Genomic DNA, 22815 nt, shown 5'->3' on the forward strand with positions numbered 1-22815 from the left:
AAAAATAGAAGATCAAAATTATGAACTTCTTTTCCTCTATGACTTCCATTTTTTCCATTATAAATACAAAATTTTAAGTGTGACCTCACAACATTAAAAGTGATTATTTTTCCAGGGTATGTGTTATTTCGCCTGATATAGGACCATTGTTCAGTCCTTCGAAATGCTAGTTTTCTTTTGCAAATTTCTGGTAGGCATCTGCTATAGTTTGGTTTGCTTGACCTCCTCCAAATCTCATGCTGAAGGTTGGTTCCCAGTGTTGAAGGTGGGGCCTAATGGGAGATGTATGAGTCATGGAGGCAGATCTCTCATCAGTGGCTGGGTGAGTCCTCATATTACTGAGTTCTCGCTCTGTTCGTTCTCTAAAGAGCTGGTTGTTAAAAAGAGCCTGGCACCTCCCTTCTTTCCTCTCTCTCCCCTCCACCTCCTCCTCTCTCACCAAATGGTCTCTCCACATATCAGCTCCCCTTTGCCTTCTGCCATGAGTAGAGCGTCCTGAAACCCTCACCAGAAGTAGAAGCCAGTACCCTGCTTCTTGTATAGCTTGTAGAACTGTGAACCAAGTAAAACTTTTTTATTTATAACATACCCAGCTTTCGGTATTCCTTTCTCACAGCAAAAACGGACTAAGACAACATAAGTCTGTTTTATCAGAGACTAGAATTGCAACCCCTGCTTTTTTTTGTTCTCCATTTGCTTGGTAGATCTTCCTCCATCCCTTTATTTTGAGCCTGTGTGTGTCTCTGCATGTGACATGGGTCTCCTGAATACAGCAAACTGATGGGTCTTGACTCTTTATCCAATTTGCCAGTCTGTGTCTTTTAATCGGACCATTTAGTCCATTTACATTTAAGGTTAATATTGTTATGTGTGAAGTTGATCCTGTCATAGTGATATTAGCTGGTTATTTTGCTCGTTAGTTGATGCAGTTTCTTCCTAGCATCCATGGTCTTTACATTTTGGCATGTTTTTTGCAATGGCTGGTACTGGTTGTTCCTTTCCATATTTAGTGCTTTCTTCAGGATCTCTTGTAGGGCAGGCCTGGTGGTGACAAAATCTCTAAGCATTTGCTTATCTGTAAAGGATTTTATTTCTCCTTCACTGATGAAACTTGGTTTGGCTGGATATGAAATTCTGGGTTGAAAATTCTTTTCTTTAAGCATGTTGAATATTGGCCCCCACTCTCTTCTGGCTTGGAGAGTTTCTGCCGAGAGATCTGCTGTTAGTCTGATGGGCTTCCCTTTGTGGGTAACCCGACCTTTCTCTCTGGCTGCCCTTAACATTTTTTCCTTCATTTCAACTTTGGTGAATCTGACAATTATGTGTCTTGGAGTTGCTCTTCTCGAGGAGTATCTTTGTGGTGTTCTTTGTATTTCCTGAATTTGAATGTTGGCCTGCCTTACTAGGTTGGGGAAGTTCTCCTGGATGATATCCTAAAGAGTGTTTTCCAACTTGGTTCCATTTTCTCCCTCACTTTCAGGCACATCAATCAGACGTGGATTTGGTCTTTTCACATAATTCCATATTTCTTGGAGGTCTTGTTCATTTCTTTTTCCTTTTTTTTCTCTAGACTTCTCTTCTTGCTTCATTTCATTCATTTGATCTTCAATCATTGATACTCTTTCTTCCAGTTGATCGAGTCGGTTACTGAAGCTTGTGCATTTGTCACGTATTTCTCATGTCATGGTTTTTATCTCTCTCAGTTCATTTATGTCCTTCTCTGCATTGATTATTCCAGTTATCCAGTCTTCCTTTCTTTTTTCAAGATTTTTAGTTTCTTTGATCTGGGTACGTAGCTCCTCCTTTAGCTCTGAGAAGTTTGATCGACTGAAGCCTTCTCCTCTCAACTCGTCATTCTCTGTCCAGCTTTGATCTGTTGCTGGCGATGAGCTGTGTTCCTTTGGAGAGGGAGATGCACTCTGATTTTTTGAATTTCCAGCTTTTCTGTACTGTTTTTTCCCCATCTTTGTGGTTTTATCTGCCTTTGGTCTTTGATGCTGGTGACGTACTGATGGGGTTTTGGGGTGGAAGTCCTTTCTGTTTGTTAGTTTTCCTTCTAACAGTCAGGACCCTCAGCTGTAGGTCTGTTGAAGATTGCCTGAGGTCCACTCCAGACCCTGTTGGCCTGGGTATCAGCAGCAGAGGCTGAAGAAGATAGAATATTGCTGAACAGCAAGTGCTGCTTTCTGATTCTTGCTCTGGAAGCTTCGTCTCAGGGGTGTACCCTGCCGTGTGAGATGTGAGGTGTCAGTCTGCACCTAGTGGGGGATATCTCCCAGTTAGGCTACTCAGGGGTCAGGGACCCACTTGAGCAGGCAGTCTGTCCATTCTCAGATCTCAACCTCAATGCTGGGAGATCCACTGCTCTCTTCAAAGCTGTCAGACAGCTGTCAGAGTCCACCCAGAGGTGGAGTCTACAGAGACAGGCAGGCCTCCTTGAGCTGCTGTGGGCTCTACCCAGTTCGAGCTTCCTGGAGGCTTTGTTTACCTACTTAAGCCTCAGCAATGGCAGGCGCCCCTCCCCCAGCCTCGCTGCCGCCTTGCAGTTAAATCTCAGACTGCTGTGCTAGCAATGAGGGAGGCTCTGTGGGCGTGGGACCCTCCAGGCCAGGTGTGGGATATAATCTCCTGGTGTGCTGTTTGCTAAGACCCTTAGTAAAGCGCAGTATTAGGGTGGGAGTTACCCAATTTTCCAGCTGTTGTGTGTCTCAGTTTCCCTTGGCTAGGAAAAGGGATTCCCCTCCCCCTTGCGCTTCCCAGGTGAGGCGATGCCTCGCCCTGCCTCAGCTCTAGCTGGTCGGGCTGCATCAGCTACCAGCACCGACTGTCTGGCACTCCCCAGTGAGATGAACCTGGTACCTCAGTTGAAAATGTAGAAATCACCCATCTTCTCTGTCGCTGGCACTGGGAGCTGGAGGCTATAGCTGTTCCTATTCAGCCATCTTGCTCCCGACCCCCAGGACCTAATATCTTTAAGGGACTTATTTTTCGGCCACCACCATCCACCCTCTGGCCTCAAAGATTCATATCTGACCCACATGCCAAATATATTTGCCCCATCCCAGCATCCCCCAAAGTCCCAACTCATTACAGAATCAACTCAGGTTCAAAATGTCATCTAAATAAGCATCAACTCAAACCCCCAAATCTTACCTAAATTAGGTTTGAGTTAGATTATGGGGATGATCTATCCTGAGGCACTTCTAGAAATTTACCACACAAAGCCCTACCCACAAATTTTTATAGCAGCCTTATCTATATTGGAAAGAACACAAACAACCTTCAATAATGGATGAACAAACTGTGATACATCCATATAATGGAATACTACTCTGCAACAATGCAAGCAACAGCATGGAGAAATCACAAATGTGATCTACTAAGCAAAAGAAGCCAAACTCAAAAGGCTATCTACCACATGATTCCATTTCTATGGCATTCTGGAAAAGGAAAAATAGAGCAACAGAAGGCAGATACATGATTCTTAGGCACCAGGGCAGGGAGGACAAACTGACCACAAAAGGGCTAACGGAATTTTTAGGGGATGATAGATATGTTCAACATCTTGACTGTGGTAGTGGCTATACAACTCCATGTGTTTGTCAAAACTTGCAGAACTGTAGAGAAAAGGAGGGAATTTAACTGCATGTAAATCAATAATAAGTTTAATTAAAATTGGAAAAAAAAATATTTACAATATGTCACACATTTACCGTAGCCAGTGTTCCATAAACCCATGCTGACCTGGTATCAAAAAAAAAAAAAAAAAAATTACAAGCCTCTCTCTTCTCCATCAGGGGCAGCTGCTGAGCCAGGAGTCGCTGGGCACATCAGACCACCTCCCTGCGTCTCTGCATGATGTGAACCCGGTGGGCCACCCACTGACCTGTCGGTACAGTCCCTGAAGTGAGTCCCCAGGTTGGGCCTGCCAGGTTGGGCTGGCTGTGCTCTGGCCCTGGTGATGGTGGTCCAGCTGGGGCAGCAGATACTGATGTGCCAGGCAGTGCTGGCAGGTGGTGCCCCGAGTGGACTCTGTGGATCTGATGGACCACATGGAGTACCACTACAGCAAGGCCATGCCACTCATCTTCACGGGCAGTATGCTCTGCAGCTGCACCATGCTGATGCTCACTGGGCTGGATGCCCACCTTGAGGTGCACTGCAGCAAGGAAATGCACATCATCCCTTGTGTGCTGGCCATGCACCAGGCCTGGTCCAAGTCTGGCCACAAGAAACTACAGCTGGACAAAGCGGGCATGACTGACAAGGTGCTGGACATTGCCATGCAGGCCTTCATCCTGGAGGTGAAGATCTCTAAGCAAAGGGAGCCAGCCCGTGTGCTCTGCAACAAGGACCACTTCAGACTCAAGTCTTTGAATCCTTGGTCTACCTGTTGCACCTGTTCTCCAACTCCAAGTTCCTGCTTATGGCTCAGGGCAGCCATGTCTCCATGCACTCCTTGATCACATGCAAGGTCACTATTGCAAAGTCACTACATAGGCTTTGACCTCAGCAGCTATGGCAACTGCCTCGCCAAGTGGAACAAGGTCATAAAGGTGATGTACGCCCAGTGCACGGAGGTGGGCAAGGACAAGTGCCTGCTCGTGTACTACAAGCAGCTGGTGCTGCAGCCTAGGAGCTCCCTCAAACTCATCCTGGACCATCTTGGCGTCACCTGGAGCAACGCTGTCCTCCACCATCAAGACCTCACTGGCAGGCGGGGTGGCATCTCCCTGTCTACGATCCAGTGGTCCACGGACGAGGTCAAGCCTGTGAACCTGGAAGTGCTCTCCAAGTGGACTCACCACATCTCTGGGGACATGGTGCCAGACATGGCCCAGATTGTCCCATGCTGGCTCAGCTTAGCCAAAACCCCTATGCAAACACCCACGCCGACCCCCCACTTCCACTATAGCAACCCTGACCCCCATCGTCATCAGTAACACACACCAAGTAAGGGACTATAAAACACCAGTCAATCTGAAAGGACATTTTCAGGTGAAACAGAATAGTACCTCTTCCCACTTAGGAAGCTCATGACTTCCAGATCTCTGCAAATGGCTTTGCTGCCCAGAAGAGAAGAAACTGCATTTAAGTGGAAGCTGGACCCCTTATCCAAGCATATTGCTTGCTATTAGTCGCCAAAACAGGACAGCTAATAAGGAATATATTTGCATATGTTTGCAAAACTGAATCATTGAAAACATACCTTGAAACTCTATCTTTGGATACCCTAGGGAGGAAAGCAATGAGTGTGGAACTCGTCTGGCTTTTGAAACTTAGTTATTTCATATTTTTCCCCTCAAGAACTATTTTTTTTTTAAGAAATGAATTTGCTATGCTCCCTAATTTGCAGGACTCCCTTTGTGGCTTTGTTTGCAGAACAAGGTCCACAGCCTGTACTTCTCTTACAGATCCTTACTTTGAATTTTAAGAATCTACTTAAGAAATTAATATATAAGGCCTTCTCTGATTCCTCATCAGTTCTAGCTAGTTTTGCAGAGAAAAAAAAATGATTTGAATAAAGTGAACAGGGGCTTAAAATAAATAAACAAAAATTTAAAAATATATATATCACATAATATTTAACACATGCAATTTTAACATACATATCTATTTTAATTTTAATATATATTTAAATATATCCTGATGACAATAACAGAGAAAAATGTACCCAATACAAAATATATAATCTCTAAGAACACAAAAACTATTTTTGGTAGGGTTCATCTTGAATAAATTTACATATTATAATATGATAAAAATGCTTAAATCTGAAATAAAAGGTAATGAAATAATCCAGTAATTAAATACAAAAATTAAGAAAATGACAACATTTCAACAAGAGAATGAAATAAGAGTCAACTCATAGATAGGTCACCTGTCTAGTGATCCTCTCATCACCTTGAAGGATTAATGGGCACTATAAACTAAATGTTTATATTCCCTCAAAATGTGTATGTTGAACCCCTAGCCCCCCGTGTGATGGTATTCATAGGTGAGGATTTCAGAGGTAATTAGGGTTAGATGAGGTCATGAAGGTAGGGCCTTCGTGATGGAATAAGTGGCATTAAAAGAAGAGAAAGAGCCAGACACAGTGGCTCATTCTTGTAGTCCCAGCTACTAGGGAAGCTGAGGAGGGAGGATTGCTGGAATCTGAGAGTTCTGGGATATAGTATACTATGCAGATCAGGCGTCCATACTAAGTTTGGCATCAATATGGTGACCTTCTGGTAGTGGGGGACCACTACGTTGCCTAGGGAGGTATGAATCGGCCTAGGTCAGAAAGGAAGTAGGTAAAAACCTCCTTACTGCTCAGTAGAGGGATCATGCCTATGACCTGTGAATAGCCACTGCACTCCAGCCTGGGCAACACAGCAAGTCTCTGTCGAGAGAGAGAGAGAGAGAGAGAGAGAGAGAGAGAGAGAAGAGATCCCCTTGTACATATTGAGAAAGGCTAGGTTAGGACAGAGCAAGTAGGTGGCTGCCTGTAAGCCAGGAAGAGGGCCCTCACCAGATCCTGATCACGGTAGTACCCTAATCTCAAACTTCCAGCCTCCAGAACTTGTACGAAAACAAATATCTGTTGTTTAAGCTACCCAATCTATGGTATTTTGCTGTGGCAGCCTGAGCACACTAAGGCGCTGGGGATCCTCACATAATAGGCCACACTGAGAGTTGATGATTAAGACAGTATTCCCACCTAGCTAACTCATTCTTCAAGATTCAGGACTGGGCCAGCCTCGCCCAAGTTCAACTCAGTGACTGTTTCTTGAAAAGCAAGTTCTAAAAACTTCCACAGAAAACCAAGTTTGTGGCTGCATCAGGTTAGCTATATATGTTGGGTTTTATGAAGCAATCTAATTTTACTCCAAGGTGTCCAATTTTTTCCTCTAAATTTCAAATATTTTCTGGTTTTGCTTATACAGAAAATACCATGAATGAATCTCTCTTATCAGAGAATTCTTCAATGTATGAAATCCTGCTAGAATACCTAAGACATCCTATTAACTCTATGCAATCATAAGTGAATGAACATCTAGAGGTTAAATTTAATTCTGTGACCATAATGCTACTAGTCTATGTCTAATAAGCACAGTTACTTTCCAACTTTTCGCAGATTAAAAAAGTTTAGAACACTTTTTTTTTTTTTTTTTTTTGAGATGGATTCTCACTCTGTTATCTGGGCTGGAGTGCAGTGGTGCCTCCTGGGTTCACTGCAAGCTCTGCCTCCTGGATTCATACCATTCTCCTGGCCTCAGCCTCCCAAGTAGCTGGGACTACAGGTGCCCACCACCACACCTGGCTAATTTTTTTTTGTATTTTTAGTAGAGACAGGGTTTCACCGTGTTAGCTAGGATGGTCTTGATCTCCTGACCTTGTGATTCACCTGCCTCAGCCTTCCAAAGTGCTGGGATTACAGGCGTGAGCCACCGCGCCCAGCCTGGAATACTTTTTAAAACCATTTAAATATTTCCTTATTCTTTTTCTACACAAAAATATGTCCTACCCCACTAATCTTTCTTAATTTAATAGGTCACAGAAACCTCATATAAAACCCGTATTAATGATTGGCCACTTTCACTTTGTAATTCTTATAATTTATAAAAATTGTAGGTATAACTACCATCTTTACTACTTTCTTCCCAAATAAATTCTCAGTTATATTAAAATAATAGTATTAATAATCTCATACCTTTTCCCTGTCTTCTGCTTCTTACTCCCATCGCAACCCCCAATTGCCAAGCTGATACTTTTAAAAATTTCACAAGGAAATGCAAAAATTTGCATAAAAGTACCTTCCTGAATATGTAGTTCCCCTAAATAATCTCAGTAGTACTCTTACGAGGTCAAGCAAACTATTTGAAGCCTCAGTAGATGACATGTTTTCCTTACTTTATTAGTTTGAAAAAACTATAGATTTTCAATCTTCTCTAAAAACAACATCATCATCATGATATGGGCTATAATTATTCTACAACCACCCACTTTTATAATAAATGCTGGCAATGTTAAAACAACAAACGGAACGCCTTACAATGCATTAAGCTCTTCTCTTATTAAACACAAAATTTTAAATCTTATCACAAGCCTTTTATTCTTGATTGACAATCAAATCCTTTTGTCAGTTATTGTCAGCACTTAATGTTATTCATTGCAATAAATCCAATCTTAGATGGCTATAAATGCCTTGCCTACTTCTCTATGTGTCTTAAGAGAAACCAGAGGATGAGCAGAGATGGAGGTGTCATTAAGACTCTGTACAGTACAATTAGGCTTTGTTATATACTAAATTTTGCTAGAATATCCTATTTGTAACTTTTCCTCATTTTGTTGAATTCTAATAAAGAGTAGGTGCTCAATAAATACCTACTGTCATGATGATCATAATAATGAAGATGGTAACACTGGGGGAACACTTATTAGCTAGCAGGTACTGTTACATTTAATTATCATCACTATAATAATAGTAGTGTTTTCTTAAGACACTAAGGGAGAAAAGTGAAGTATCTTCTCCAAATTAACACAGTCAGGATGTGAATATCGGCAGTTTGGCCTTAGACTCTAGGTTCTTAATCACTGCCTCCCAATGATAAAACAAATTACTTTCAAGAACCAGTATGCCAATGTTTCACAAGATGCTTAGTTGCAAACAACTTAATCTACTCAATTTAGTTTCAACAAAAAATGAAAGTTACTAAAGGTTTTAGACAGCTTGTGGAACTTACCACAGGACCAGAAAGTCGACTTCAGAGGCCTTATAACAAATAACAACGTTCCAACCACCCCATAGGAGGGCTCCCCTCAAGCCCTACAGCAACTTCCAGGACCCTGTCCAGGGTACTGAGCTGTCTGCCTCGTGGCATTCAACAACTGGTTACCCCCACTGCAACACTTGCCAAAAGAATGGAGCCTGCACAGAAAGCCATTTTCACCCTAAAATCCACCATTCACTACTGAAGTTCAACTTGGCAGATACAAGTTCATCACTGGATAAAGTTAACATGCAACTACTGGCTGTAAATAAATATAAAGTAAAAAATATATAAAGTTTTATTGATAGTATGTTTATAATTACAGTCTCAAGTGAGAATATGCTCAAGATCTAAAAGAGAAGGCACAATTGTTTAAAAAAAAAAAAAGTATGGATTTACGTATATGGGCGATTTCTTCATCCTTTTTTTTTCCGGTTTTAATGTTATTTATATAAGAAATAAAAATTCAGGCAGAAGGCCAGGCGCAGTGGCTCATGCCTGTAATCTCAGCACTCTGGGAGGCCAAGGCGGGCGGATCACCAGGTCAGGAGATCAAGACCATCCTAGCTAACACGGTGAAACCCCGTCTCTACTAAAAATACAAATATTAGCCGGGCAAGGTGACGGGCGCCTGTAGTCCTGGCTACTCGGGAGGCTGAGGCAGGAGAATGGCGTGAACCCGGGAGGCGGAGCTTGCAGTGAGGCGAGATTGCGCCACTGCACTCCAACCTGAGCGACAGAGCAAGGCTCCATCTCAAAAAAAAAAAAAAAAAAAAAATTCAGGCGGAAAAACATACATTTCCCTTGGCACATATACAATATCCTAAAAATGTGACTGAGTTTCATGTATGTTCCCAAAATAACACAACCCAACCAAAAAACACAAAATTCACATCCTGTGAAAGCCCCCAATAGCTGCAAAAGCCCTAAAAACAAATGCAAAATTTTATAGAACCACAGCTTATATTGCATTAGATTATATTAGATTCTCCCGAAATTTGAATGTGCGCCCTGCACATGGCAGCTCCATGCAATTGTGTGTCTCAACACTTAGAAATGGCTGAATTTCATATAAGAAGCTTCAATTCTCTTCTCCCCATCAAAATGGCCTCCCCAGACCAGAGGAAGCTGGAAAGGCTGCCTCCCCTGATACAAGCACCAACATGATTCAAGACAGGACCCACTTGGGGAAGTGCTCCCTGCCCCTTACTAGGAGGCCCGGCTCTGCCTGGTTCCGGCTAGAGCTACTTGACCTCACCCCGGGGTCTGCCCATGACTTCCAGACCAGCCCTAACCTCAGGTGGGAAGAATGTGAGTAGCACTGGCCAAATCCTCTGGCACCCATGGATAAGTCCCATTTGCTGTTACCCTGGCTCCTCATGTTTCCGTAAGTCTATAACCACAGGCCCCTGAGGTGAAATACAGTCCGCTCCCCAGCTTTTCTGTGTATGAAGATCTTGTCTTTAGAAATCTAGCTAGAATTAAAGTTACTCAAGAATTTGCTCATGTCAGGAACCTGTCCCCAAGGCCAACCTGAGCTGCTGGGCCCTGCTCCCCATGACACAGGTCCCCCAGCTGCTATGAACACTGCCTCTCTCTACTCCACAACGGCATGCCAATGACACCTGCTTAGGTTTCCTTCCTACCACTTCTATGTCAGTTAAAGAGCAGAGAGGGAGGTCTACAGGCAGGTCCAACTGTCCGCACCCCTTCCTCAAGCCCCATGAGAAAAACTGCGTCACCACGAGCTTCACTCTATATGTGACAGTAAAAAATGCCAGAAAACCTATTTTGCATATAAACTTTTACCATTAGGGAACATATATTGAAATCTAGTTTTAAGCATAAGCACAATGGAAAAGATCAAAAGCAGATGACACCATGATGAAAGAAACAAACACTTTACTTTGAAAAGTTTTTCTCTTCAAGTTTTCCACACAGAAAATTCTAACCACTCATAGGTAGTCATCATTTCAATGAATTGTGTCAAATGCAAGAGGGAAAAGAAAGAACATGCACCATGAGGCTAATTTATGGTCTCACTAAATCCAGCAGACTGAAGGATTTCATTTAGTCTATCATGAATTCTTAGACCAAAGCAATTCTATTAAAAGCCCTTGGAGGGGGAAAAAAAAACACCTGAACTTGTTGTCAGGTCTAACAACAAAAGCTTTCCCTAAATATTATAATTATGTCAGATACTGCCCTTCACACAATTTTGAATGGCTAGCACCAAGGAATTTGCCCATCTAAAAGTGAGGCCAACAGAATAATTTTTTTTTTATTTTTACAAGATGTTTATTCTCTGAAATCCAATGCATTCAAAGGATGTTAACACTTAAACTGTTTATCATTTCCAACAACTGCATTATCTTAGTAAACCAAAATAAGCACATTTATCATAGATGTAGTCAATGATTAATACATTTTTTTTAAAGGACCTAAACTTCCCCCAGATTTCAGCACAGGTAATTTTATTGTATGTTTCACCTAGTAGGTGATTTTTTTAAAAAAATAGTGTGTAGAAATGAATAGTTTCAAACTGAGTAAATGTAGTATACCATGTCATAAAACAACCAAATCAAAAGCAACTGCCACGCTAATAATAAGTCAAAGAAATAGTAATTCTGGCTTGTACAGACATGTGCAGCGTTTTCAAAGCTCTTAACAGTTCATCGCTAATACGTATCTCCAAAGCTTAACTTAGAGTTGGAAGGTAAATTTCACAGTAATGTAATTTTAACCACCATTTACATTCACTTTAATATATTACTAAGATGTTTAATCTATGTCTCAATGGTGCTTTCCAGTGTTCACAATTTACAGTTTCGATTTGTATACATGTGATCTAATATATGGGACAGTTCTTACTATTACAAACTATCCCTTAAAAGAAAAATAAAACCCACCTTACACAGAACTCTGAACATGGTATGACCTAAAGCAGATTAACGCAATACAGCTTTTAATATTTTAGCCATTTTCTAAATAACAGCATGTAAACTTGTGTATTTAGTATATGAGAGCTACAACTTTTTCACTGAGAAATTATGCATTAATTTTCTTCAACCATCTTTCTCAATTTTACTAAAAAATCTCATGACTTGCTGGTTCTGTTTCAGTGAATTCCAGACTGTACTTTTTGGGTGTGGGGGGAGAAGAGGAGGGAAGAAAGGTGATAAATACACTGTAAACAGAAATAAGTCCCCCCCAAAATTAAGCCTTTAAAATAATAATAATCATATTTTACTTCTACACTATTTAACACTTCAGAGTCAGTTACAATGTTTCATCTTTAACACTGACAACAAATAAATTACTGTAGGGTCAGTCTGCCCTACCATCTTGGGATCTAAAATTATAAATGTGTGAAGAGAAGAGTAAATACTTCAACTTTCAATTCTGAAATTTAGAACAATTTATACGACTTGACTACACTGGTCAAAGCAATGACAAACATACAATTCAGTAAGTAGTTGGTTATTTTGCTTTTGGGGGTGGGCAGTCAACAGAGAGTAACATATGGAGTAAGAAAAAAATTGGTTTCCCATTTTAGCGGGGGGAATCACAGGGAAGTTTAAGCCTCTGAAATATATTTCACCTACGTGCTGACATTCAAGATGAAATTTTCAATTTTTTGAAGAGCCCCCATTCTTTCCTTGAGCATCAAACTGACTAGTAGTCACATCTTCAAGTAAAATAACAGTGTTACAACTTGTTGAATGAAATATTAGTAAGGTCAAAAAGACAGACTAAATTTCAAACTAGAAAAAAAAAATCTACTCAAGTTTTACATTCAGTTTTCAAGTCAGTTTACTAACATGACAACAGATTTTGCTTCAATCGCTCTTGTACACACTCACACCCACAACAGGCTCCCCAGCCACTAATCTGCTTTGCATTGTAAGATCATATAGTCAGAGATGGCATTCTCCAAGCCAAACTTTAAATAGATTTTAAAAAGTAATTTCTAATTTTACAGAAATGCTTCTTCAAAAAATATTTTCTCTCACTCCCTCATCTCCTATACTGAAGGATGTATAATGTATTTTTTTTTTTCCTCCAAGCTAAAACTGAACCATCAAAGTTGATTCCTGGCAGCAAATCTCTGCAAATTAAAACCAAAAACAAAAATAGAAAAAATATACTTTATATGTGTGGATGGAAGAATGGATAGATAGACAGATAGACAGATAGAAATCATCCAGTATTTAAAAATAACATTAGAGATGAATTTTGGGATCCTATCACTCACAACTCCAAAATCCACAATGATTTAAGGACGTACTTTCTCCTGTTTCCTTTCTGGCTACCCTCTCCCCTCCAAAACTGTTCAGTGTAGCCACAGCTCAAGTTTAACGGGAAGAGAAAGAAGTTTTTGAATAGTTTTGTTGTTTTTTACTTTGGTGATCTGGGTGGCACATATTGCTCTTTGCCATTACGTCGTGTCACTCCCTGAGGTATAGCCCTATGACTAAACTGGCATCTCTGTTCCCTGATTTTTCCATCTGCTCCCCTGGGAATGGTATTGCCTCAGAAGCCAGAATAATCCTTACTAGCCCTTGCTTCTAACTTCTCATGTGGTTTCTCAAGGGACTTCTCAGGAGCTTCACTGTCTTCGTTTTTGGTGGGAGACACTACATTGGAGCGAAGTTCCCATAGTGGCTACACAAGAACTGAAGATGGCTCTTTAGGGGGCTTCTGGCAAACTTCAGCATAACCTAACTTTCGGGGTTCCTGTAGAGCCACAGCTGTAGCTGCATTTATGTTACTATTGCATGGTGAAGCAGTACTTGTCCTCAATGGCTTTGTAGTGCTTGGAGGAGAAACTGGTATAGTCGTCTGGTTGGGACAATCCTTCTGAACAGAGGAATCCTCTATTAGATCCTTTTTTTGCTGAGTTGTGCTTAATGCAGTAAGCTCAGCTGCACATGAAGAACTGGTACTCATATTGAGTTGCTGGGCAGAAGTGCATTCTCTCTGCTCATCTGCAGGCACTGGGCAACCAACTCTCAATTCTTCATTATCCTTTTCTTTGTAGACGCCTTTAACAACATCAGACATCCTATTCTCCGAAATGAGTTTACCTGGGATGCTTGATGAACTTCCAGGTAAAGGTGGAAAATTTGAAGCTAGTAAGTCAAACTTTGGTGTTGGAGCCTTTGATTCAACTGTTGAAGGATGAGGTCTTGAGATCCTGTCATCTTGTCGTCGTCTTCGACCTCTGAAAAGAGTTCTGCCCCTACCATAGTCCCCATTCTGTTCCATCTGCAAAGTGGAAGTCTCCTTTTGAAGTTAAGTTTGCTCCTAATCCCCAGTTACTGTAGGGTTATGCTGTTCAGGTGAAAAATTTCTTGAACTAGATCTTCAATTGTCCATCTCCCAATGACCCAGAGTCCTCTGTTGAGTGTTCTGAACCACTGGATGACCTAAAATGAGGCTTCGCAAGATATTTTTTGGAATGGTCGACCCATATTCATAGCAGCAGCATTTGTTTTATAAGATCCTGGTGAATTAAAGCCATTCACAAAACTACCATTGGGAAAGGGGGCCAGTGGTGTTTCAAAGTAAGGTGTAGGATTGGGAGACCAAAACTGAGGAACAATGCTATAGACCAAGTACTGTTGGTGAGGATTATATACAGGCTGCCTAAAGTCTGGGGAGGCATACTGTGCTTGAGTTTGAATGGGCTGGCTATAGATACTAGAATCCATTCATCAGTGACCATTCTTAGCAAAAAACGTTGGTGGCTTTTATCCTTGCCATAATTGGCTCGCCCTGAAATGTTTTAACTTCTTAAGGATTTAAAAGCCTGTTGTGCATCTGTGTCTGACTGGGAAGTGATATACCACCTGCTACTGTGTGCAAATTCACAGCTTATCACTTTGGAGCAGTTTTCAATTTGAACAAAGCTTTCACTTCCTCTATTGGTGTTGTTTCAGGAATCCCTCTAAGAATCACAATACAACGCTTATGACTTGGTCTCACTTTCTCACCCTTCTCATCAACTTGTACCATGGGAGAAGATCTTAACACTTCAATAATTACATCAGGGTCTGTAGTCAACTTTTTTATTTCTTCCAGGTTAACAACTGTCCAAATTGGGATGAACTGATCACTATCCATTTGAGATATCAAGTAAAGATCCTTTGACAAATTTTCTTGTGAAAAACAGAATGCTAATTGTTTCTTTAGACATTCTTTTCAGTCTTCTGTAGAAATTGCTGGATTGTTTTCTCCGGAAACATCACATATTTGGTAACTCAGATCTTCCAGTCCTAAAATCATCCCATCAGTTGATTCTTCAATGCCTGTAGTATTTCTTGTGGTTTCACAAGACGAAGAACACATTACTTCATGTTCTTTACATATATCTTCTGAGAGCTCTGCGTTAACCTCAGGATGAGCACCCGAGGTGGCTGCTGTTTCATGTCAAGAGTTTTCAGTTCCATGAGTTACTGGGGTGGCATCAGCACTCCAGGAGCAATTTCTTGTCATAGTTTGGCATTAGGACTTAAACCAGTTCCTTCAGATGCTACCTGCTCCACGAAAAGCAACATGTCGTCCTCTGTTCAGCCCAACTGTTCCCACCGCTGCAACTCTAACTGGCTCACAGGCCTGTGCCCCAACAGAATAAATGTTTTAAATAAGTCTTCGTTCTGAAATATTAAAAGGTGTAATACTTTAATAACTTCATTTGCATTATATCTTTTTTTTTTTTTTTTTTTTTTGAGACAAAGTCTTGCTCTGTCACCCAAGCTGGAGTGCAGTAGCACGATCTTGGCTCACTGCAACCTCTGCCTCCCAGGTTCAAGCAATTCTCCTGCCTCAGCCTCCTGAATCGCTGGGATTACAGGCATGTGCCACCACAGCCAGCTAATTTTTGTATTTTTAGTAGAGATGGGGTTTCACCATATTGGTCAGACTGGTCTCAAACCCCTGACCTGGTGATCCGCCCACCTCGGCCTCCCAAAGTGCTACGATTATAGGTGTGAGCCACGGTGCCCCGCCTTGCATTATATTCTTGGAACAATACTGGAATTTGCACAAGGCTGATATCACTCTAGGTAGACTAGAAAATGTAGGCTTATCCCAGCACTTTGAGAGGCCCAGGTGGGTGGATCACCTGAGGTGAGGAGTTCGAGTCCAGCCTGGCCAACATGGAGAAACTCCGTCTCTACTAAAAATACAAAATTAGCCAGGCGTGGTGGCTCATGCTTGTAATCCCAGCTACTTGGGAGGCTGAGGCAGGGGAATTGCTTGAACTTGGGAGGCAGAGGTTGCAGTGAGCTGAGATTGCGCCATTGCACTCCAGCCTGGGCAGCAAGAGCGAAACGCTGTCTCAAAAAAAAAAAAAAAAAAAGAAAGAAAAATGTAGGCTTAGAAAAAAATTAACAAAACATGCACAAAAGCATCCAGTTCTTAAAGGATAGAGCCTCTACAAACTTAATGTGGCACTTCCAAATCCCTCAGACCCAACTCCCCCAGTTCACCTGTCCACCATGTGTATGATGTGCCTCAGCCTGGTGGTTAAGAGATTAGACATGAATTCCAGATAATGAAAAGAAGAGGCTACATCATGCTGCTTACGTTTTTCTGCACACACATCCATTTTCCCCCATCAATGCTCTTGTTATATTCTCCCACTGGTCCAATGTTAGACTGAATTGAAACACTGTGAAGGCAAATGTTCTTCAGAATTGCTTTTAGAATAAAAATATGAAGGAGGATACCTGGGAATTTCCAAAATGACTACATCGAACCTGAACGGTACCAGAATTCTGACAATTACATAATGCCCCAAGAAGAAAACCAAAGGAAACAACAACATGTAGCTTCAAACCGAAACACAAAAGAAGAAATTGAGAAGCACTGTGTTTTTAAAAGACTAAATTTTCAGTATTCACAAATGTAGGTAGGCGAATCTTTCACCGGCCGTTGTGGGGACTCGCACTGCTGTTTCAGGGACTCTCAGTAGAACTGCTTTGGGCTGTTGTGGGGACTCGCACTGCTGTTTCAGGGACTCTCAGTAGAATTGCTTTGGGCTGTTGTGGGGACTTGCACTGCTGTTTCAGGGACTCTCAGTAGAATTGCTTTGGGCTAGGAGTTCATGAAACCTTTCAGACTTCTGGATTTAAGGAGCCCATAAATAAGTCTCATGTTGAACTGCCATTATGTTTTGGACCACACTTCATTGTGCAGACGAATTTTAATTGAAGTATTCTTTTCCTCATTTGCTTTTCCATTAAACTGAGTTCTTTTTATTATTATTATTTTTCATTTTTGGAGGGACTGGTTCTTTATTTCAAAAAGACACTTGCCAATATTCAGTATCAAACACAGTTGCGCTACTGATTTCTCTTTCTCCCAATCAGCCCCAAAGAGGCCACATCAAAGGAGAGTACATTTTAAGCCAATAAGCTGCAGGATGTACACCTAACAGACCTCCTAGAAACCTTACCGGGAAATGGGGACTGGGTAAGGAAAGAAACTTTAAAAAAACAAAAAGATCTGCAAGCTGCCAGTCCAAAGACTGCAGAGGCTGTCACAGCCAGATGGGGTGGCCAGGGTGCCACAAACCCAAAGAAGCAAAGTTTCACAATAATATAAAATTGAAAAAGTATTGTACACAAGCTATTCAAGATTTCTCCAGCACTGACTGATACAAAGCACAATGACATGGCACTTCTAGAGACAGAGACAGCAGCTTCGAACCCAGAAAAGGGTAATGAGATGAGTTTCACATGGCTAAATCAGTGGCAAACACACTCTTCTTTCTTTCGACAAGGCAGGAAAGCATTTAAATGGTCACCTCAACATAAGGGGGACATGATCCATTCTGTAAGCAGTTGGGACGGGGTAGAGATGGGACAAAAATGTTGTCTCAGAGGTATTACCATCTTAATTTGGTGACTTCTAATGAAAAAAAATAAAAAAATAGAAATAACATGCAAAGATATCTTAAAGCTGAAAACCTGAACAGCACATTTTTTGTTGTCGCTGTTTGGCCAACTCCTCCTGGAATCACCTTTCTGGTTTGGCTAGTACTTTGTAGAGAGCAATGAGGTTTCCCACAGGGGAGTCTCTCTGGGCTCTGTTTGGCTCTCAGTAAGGCAGGCCTATACCTTTTCCTCTCCTCTATGGAGAGGAGAATATGCATTAAGGTGAGAAGTCACCTTCCCAAAGTGAGGAAGGGATTCGATTGCTGCTTCAGGGCTGTGGAATTATTTGGAATGTTTTATAAATGGTTGCTACAAAACAACAAAAAAGGTAATTACAGAATGTGTATATCACAACATGCTTTTTAAAGACATTATGCATTGTGCTCACATTCCCTTAAATGTTGCTTCCAAAGGTGCACAGCCTCTAGCCCAGCTGGAATCTCCGGGAAGAGGCAGAGACAGTTTGGCGGAAAAAGACACAGGGGAGGAGGGGGTGGTGGAAGGAGAAAGCAGCCTTCCAGTTAAAGATCAGCCCTCAGTTAAAGGGCAGCTTCGGGCAGGCTGGCCTCAGGTGGAGTCAGGGTCAGAGGGAGGAGCAGCAGCAGGGTGGGACTGGGGCGTTCTACATCTCATTCAGGTCAAGCAGAGTCTGGTCCAGCATCCTTTGTCTACAGAGGTGCTCCTCTGTTGCACCTTTCAGTTTATCTTCCAAGTCATCAATTGTCTATTCCAGCTTGGCTACCGATCTCTCAGCAAACTTAACACAGGTCTCTTCTTGAGTTTATCAGCAAGAATCTTGATCTCTTCCTCATATTTGTCTTCTTTTTGAGAGTACTTTTCTTCAGCAGCACTCAGACACTGCAGGTTCTAGACCATCAGTCTGATCTGCTCACCCATCTCTCGGCAACAGGACTCCGCCAGCTCAGCTCATTCCTCCGTGCGTTCCAAGTCTCCTTCAATGATCACCAACTTACGGGCCACCTCTTCGTACTTCCTACCTGCCTCTTCTGCCATGTGCTTAGCTTCTTTGCGTTGGATTTCCTGGAGTTCCATCTTTTCTTCATCTTTTAAGGCCCAGTTTTCAATAACCTTCATACCTCCTCTCACTCTCATCAGCAGCTTTTTCTGCTTCTTCCAGCTTTTGCAGGGCAGTGGCCAGGTGCTCCTGAACATGGTCCAGCTCCTCTTCAACTAGCTGGATCCTACTGTTCAAGGAGACCACCTCAGCCTCAGCCTGTTCCCGGGCCCGCCTTTCTCCCTCAACTTCTCGCCGGAGGCGCTCAGCTCGCTCCTCTGCATCATCTGCCTGCTGCTGAACCTGGATCTGGCGCTTCACCGCCTCAATGGTGGTGATCCCAGCCATGGTGCCCACCCAGCTACTGCTCGCGCTCCGGTTCCTGCCTCCTCTGCTCGGCGTTGCAGCCGCCTCTCCAAAACTGAGTTATTTAAGACAGGGAATCCCTTTTTTTTCAATCTTTGTATCTTTTTAACTTTACATCATCAATAGTTAGCATAGTGACTTGCACATATTAGCCTTTCAAGAGCTGACTTAATAAAGAATGACCCTCCTCTTCTCATTTCCTAACACCCGCGTACCAAACACACACATCCATTTTAAGGGAAAATATAAAAACACTGCAACTCACAGACACAGTAAATGAACGTGCATTGAGACAACATGTGAATACATAACAGAGATGCCATTACTAAATGGCATGGTGGTGCCTAATAATTAGTGACTTTAAGCTTCGCAAGAAGAATAAGAGAACGTGTGCTACGAATTGATTTTTAAGTCTTAGAAATTTTAGCTATATCAAATACAGAACAAAAACCTACTATGTTTTGGCCTCTGCTTTCATTTTGATAAAATGGCTACAATATCACAAAATTCAAGCAACCAACTGTTACCTTTTTAAGAGATATCAACAAATAGTGAGATTGATGGAAACTTTTTCTCAGGGAAAAGGTGTTCGTGTCCAGACTAAAAATAACGATGCCTAAAAAGAGCACTGTGACCTGTTGATTATATAATCAGTGACCTCTCCCTAACCCAACCCTCTATCTTTACAACATCCAGGAAGATAAAGCAGACCAGTCACTGCAGGAAATCTGTAAAAGCCATGTACAAGTCCTGACATAGTCAGACCAAATCCAGAATCAGGGAAGGAAAGACACTCAGTAGCATAACATGCCAAGCTTACTGAAAGGTTACATGACTCACCAGCAATCAGTAAGGCACACACTTTAAAATGGCTCTGAATATGGTGAGAAACTTGGTTTCACGCAGCCTCACTCTGATCTTATTTCCTAGAAATCCAATCTGATAAAACTCAGCCCGTCTACCTCTACATAGATGGGGTGAGGATCGGTTACAAGGGAGAAAAAATATAATCCCAAATTAACTACGGACTATACAGTACAGAAATGTTTGTCTTTCCCAGTAAGATTTGTCTCTTCCACCATAGCAATTTTGCTCCAGGAAGTCCTTGGGACCCAGGCTCCTGTCAGCTCACCATTCTATCAGCCCACGGTTAAGACTGTGGCATGTGCATTCCAGACAGCAAGACTGCGAAAGGATCTTGAATAAGAGAGACAAGGGCTGTCTCTTAAGGAAGGCTCCACATAAAACGAAGCTGCCACATAAAACTTATGCTTACTCTGCAACAGCCAGAATTCAGTCCCATGGCCATGAGAGACACAAGGATGCCTCTGTTCTTAGAAGTCATGTTCTGGTCAAAACTGGAGGATTCTATCACACTAGAAGAACGAGAAAACAGACACCTGGGGAAAACTACATTTTCTATCATGGGAACAGCACTCTATCCAAGTGAACTCAACAATCATAAATGAAGCTGCTCTATAACTCTGAATAATGTACCATGACTAAAAGTTGTCTTGATTCACTTCCCTAATTCAATAAATTTAAGCCATTTTAAACTCCTACTATGTATTTTTCCGTTAAGAGTTATCTCTAATAATTATGAACTTCATTTCACAAACACCATTGGTGAGCAACAGAGTGTAGGGCTAGGGATACCACCAAAAAAACAACTTGATATTCATTTGATAAAAGGCAAATGCCTTGCTGATGTTTTCAGTTCAAGACACAATTAATTCCGTTTAGCAAACTATTTGCCAACTTTAGGAATAAAGTATTTGATTCCCAAAACACAAACGTTCTTTCTCCTATTCTCTTTCAATATAATGACAATACTAAGAAAATTTTTAAAGCAGCTGATTTTATGAGGTATGGACATTCCATTTCCATAGAGATGCAGGTATACCTAGACTCACTCAACCAACACATGATAATTTTGTATAAGTTTCCTTCTCAGTCTCTCTTCATTTCTTTAAACTCACCAATGTACATTAAACAGCTACACATTTAGAAGCCTCTCCAAATAGGTGGTTAGTTCACTTATTCAGTATTTCAACAAATATTTATCAAGCACCTGTCTGTTAACAACTTCCATGTGCTGGAGAGTGGACTCTCAAAAGCGTATGTGGCACAGGACTCAGTCTCCCCAAGAGTTTTATATTCAAAAGACATTGCTTCTAGTAAGTAGAAAACACAGTTATTCTCAGAACTAAAGGACTCCCTACTGTCTATCTGAGTATTGTCAATAGCTAACCAGTTCAGTCAGAACAGATTCTCCAACTGTACCTAAACAAATTGCCAAGAAGTGCTAAATCCTCTCCCAAAAAAGCCTTGTTATAATAAGTTCTTTCAAATAACTTGTCAAAAAGGATCTTACTACAGCATGGTATGCAGATAATTTGGGTAATATAACGCTAAGAGAATGAGTCAGAAGCATCATCACTCTTGTAACTTTGACCCTGAATTTGGTCTAAAACTTCTATACATTTTTAGTGGCATGTGAGAACAGATGCTATAACACCTGAAAATGGCAAGACTTAAAATTCATAGTACCACAAAACCATTACTCTTCCCCCTGGACCCTTTGAACTTTAATAATGTCTGACCTGGTTGGCCAATAAGTTCTAAAAGCAGACAGAAGAAAATTGCCAATAGTAAATATTGCTGGAATGATTTTTCATTTAGAAAGATGTTACAGGTTCTCTTAAAAACAGGTCACCAATTCTGTGGACACTTAATTTTCTTAAGGGAGTAGCCATTGCAGAGAGCAGGTACCCACCTTTGTTTATGCAAATAGAATCTAACTGACAACTAGATTCATATATTCTTATTATCACTTACACATAAAGCAAACAAAAATAGACACCCACATACACACTCACACACAGTTATATATAAACCCATCCAAATCAAAGATAAAGTGTGGCTAAAGAAGTGGATGTGAAAGAAAGCTATTCTTTTTTTCCCAAGATAAATGGCACAAAAGCCAACATCTCATTAACTATCCAAAGAAAATGATACACTACACAACTACGTCTAGATAATCACACATTAATAATTTTCACATTACACAACTGAAAAGATTTATAAAGGCACAATTTAGGAATCTACCTTGCTTAAGTCACTTAAAAGAAGCAAAGTGACAAGAGGAACAAGCAATTAGGTACTTCTCTACAACACCACAATTCAAAGTGACTTCCTACATGCCCCTTGCTTTAGTCGAATATCATTTCAACATGCAATTATCCCTGTGCTTTGATGCAGTTGTCATCTGTTTTGTTTTTAATGCAAATACCTACTTACTGATTAAATATTTCCTATATTATAGTTTGTGAACCATTTCTCATATTTTGCTGATAAACTACTTTAGCAAGATAGCCAATCTTTGAGACCCCTGAAATAATATTCAGCCAGAGGAGCTCTAAGGTATATGCCCTACTTTGATATGTCAGAGACCTAAAGCATGTGGTCACATAGAGAGCTGCACAAGGGAGCAGCTCTCATCTTTTCTCTCTCAGACTGTAGAAAGTTTCCTTTCACAGCTTTACAAAAACACCAGCCTCCAGATTGGCAGGGCATTATCCTGGCACTACATCCTTCTTAAAAGCTTAACACATCCTGTGTGAAAAACAGGAGCTCTTTCTATCCACATGGACACACTGGAGCTCCAAGACAGTAAGTAACTTGCCGAGGGCCATGCTCTTAGCACTGTAGCAAAACTGGCTTTGGAAGCCAGATC

The 22815-nt window shown here is 41.3% G+C and overlaps 1 protein-coding gene and 3 pseudogenes across 8 annotated transcripts in view; 1 reads left to right on the forward strand and 3 right to left on the reverse strand.

Annotated features, from left to right (window-relative positions):
• Positions 1 to 22815, reverse strand: part of C7H15orf41 (chromosome 7 C15orf41 homolog) — a 243501-nt gene that overhangs the window by 191893 nt on the left and 28793 nt on the right. The gene's annotated exons all lie outside the window — the stretch shown is intronic.
• On the forward strand, positions 3944 to 5040 carry LOC100998394 (annotated as a pseudogene).
• Positions 9541 to 15477, reverse strand: LOC103885741 (annotated as a pseudogene). Its single transcript, XR_649015.3, has one exon. The product of XR_649015.3 is annotated as a la-related protein 4 pseudogene (transcript).
• On the reverse strand, positions 17037 to 22813 carry LOC103885742 (annotated as a pseudogene). Its single transcript, XR_004185204.1, has one exon. The product of XR_004185204.1 is annotated as a tropomyosin alpha-3 chain pseudogene (transcript).

Source organism: Papio anubis, chromosome 7 (assembly GCF_008728515.1).
Source record: "Papio anubis isolate 15944 chromosome 7, Panubis1.0, whole genome shotgun sequence".
Taxonomy (NCBI): Eukaryota; Metazoa; Chordata; class Mammalia; order Primates; family Cercopithecidae; genus Papio; species Papio anubis.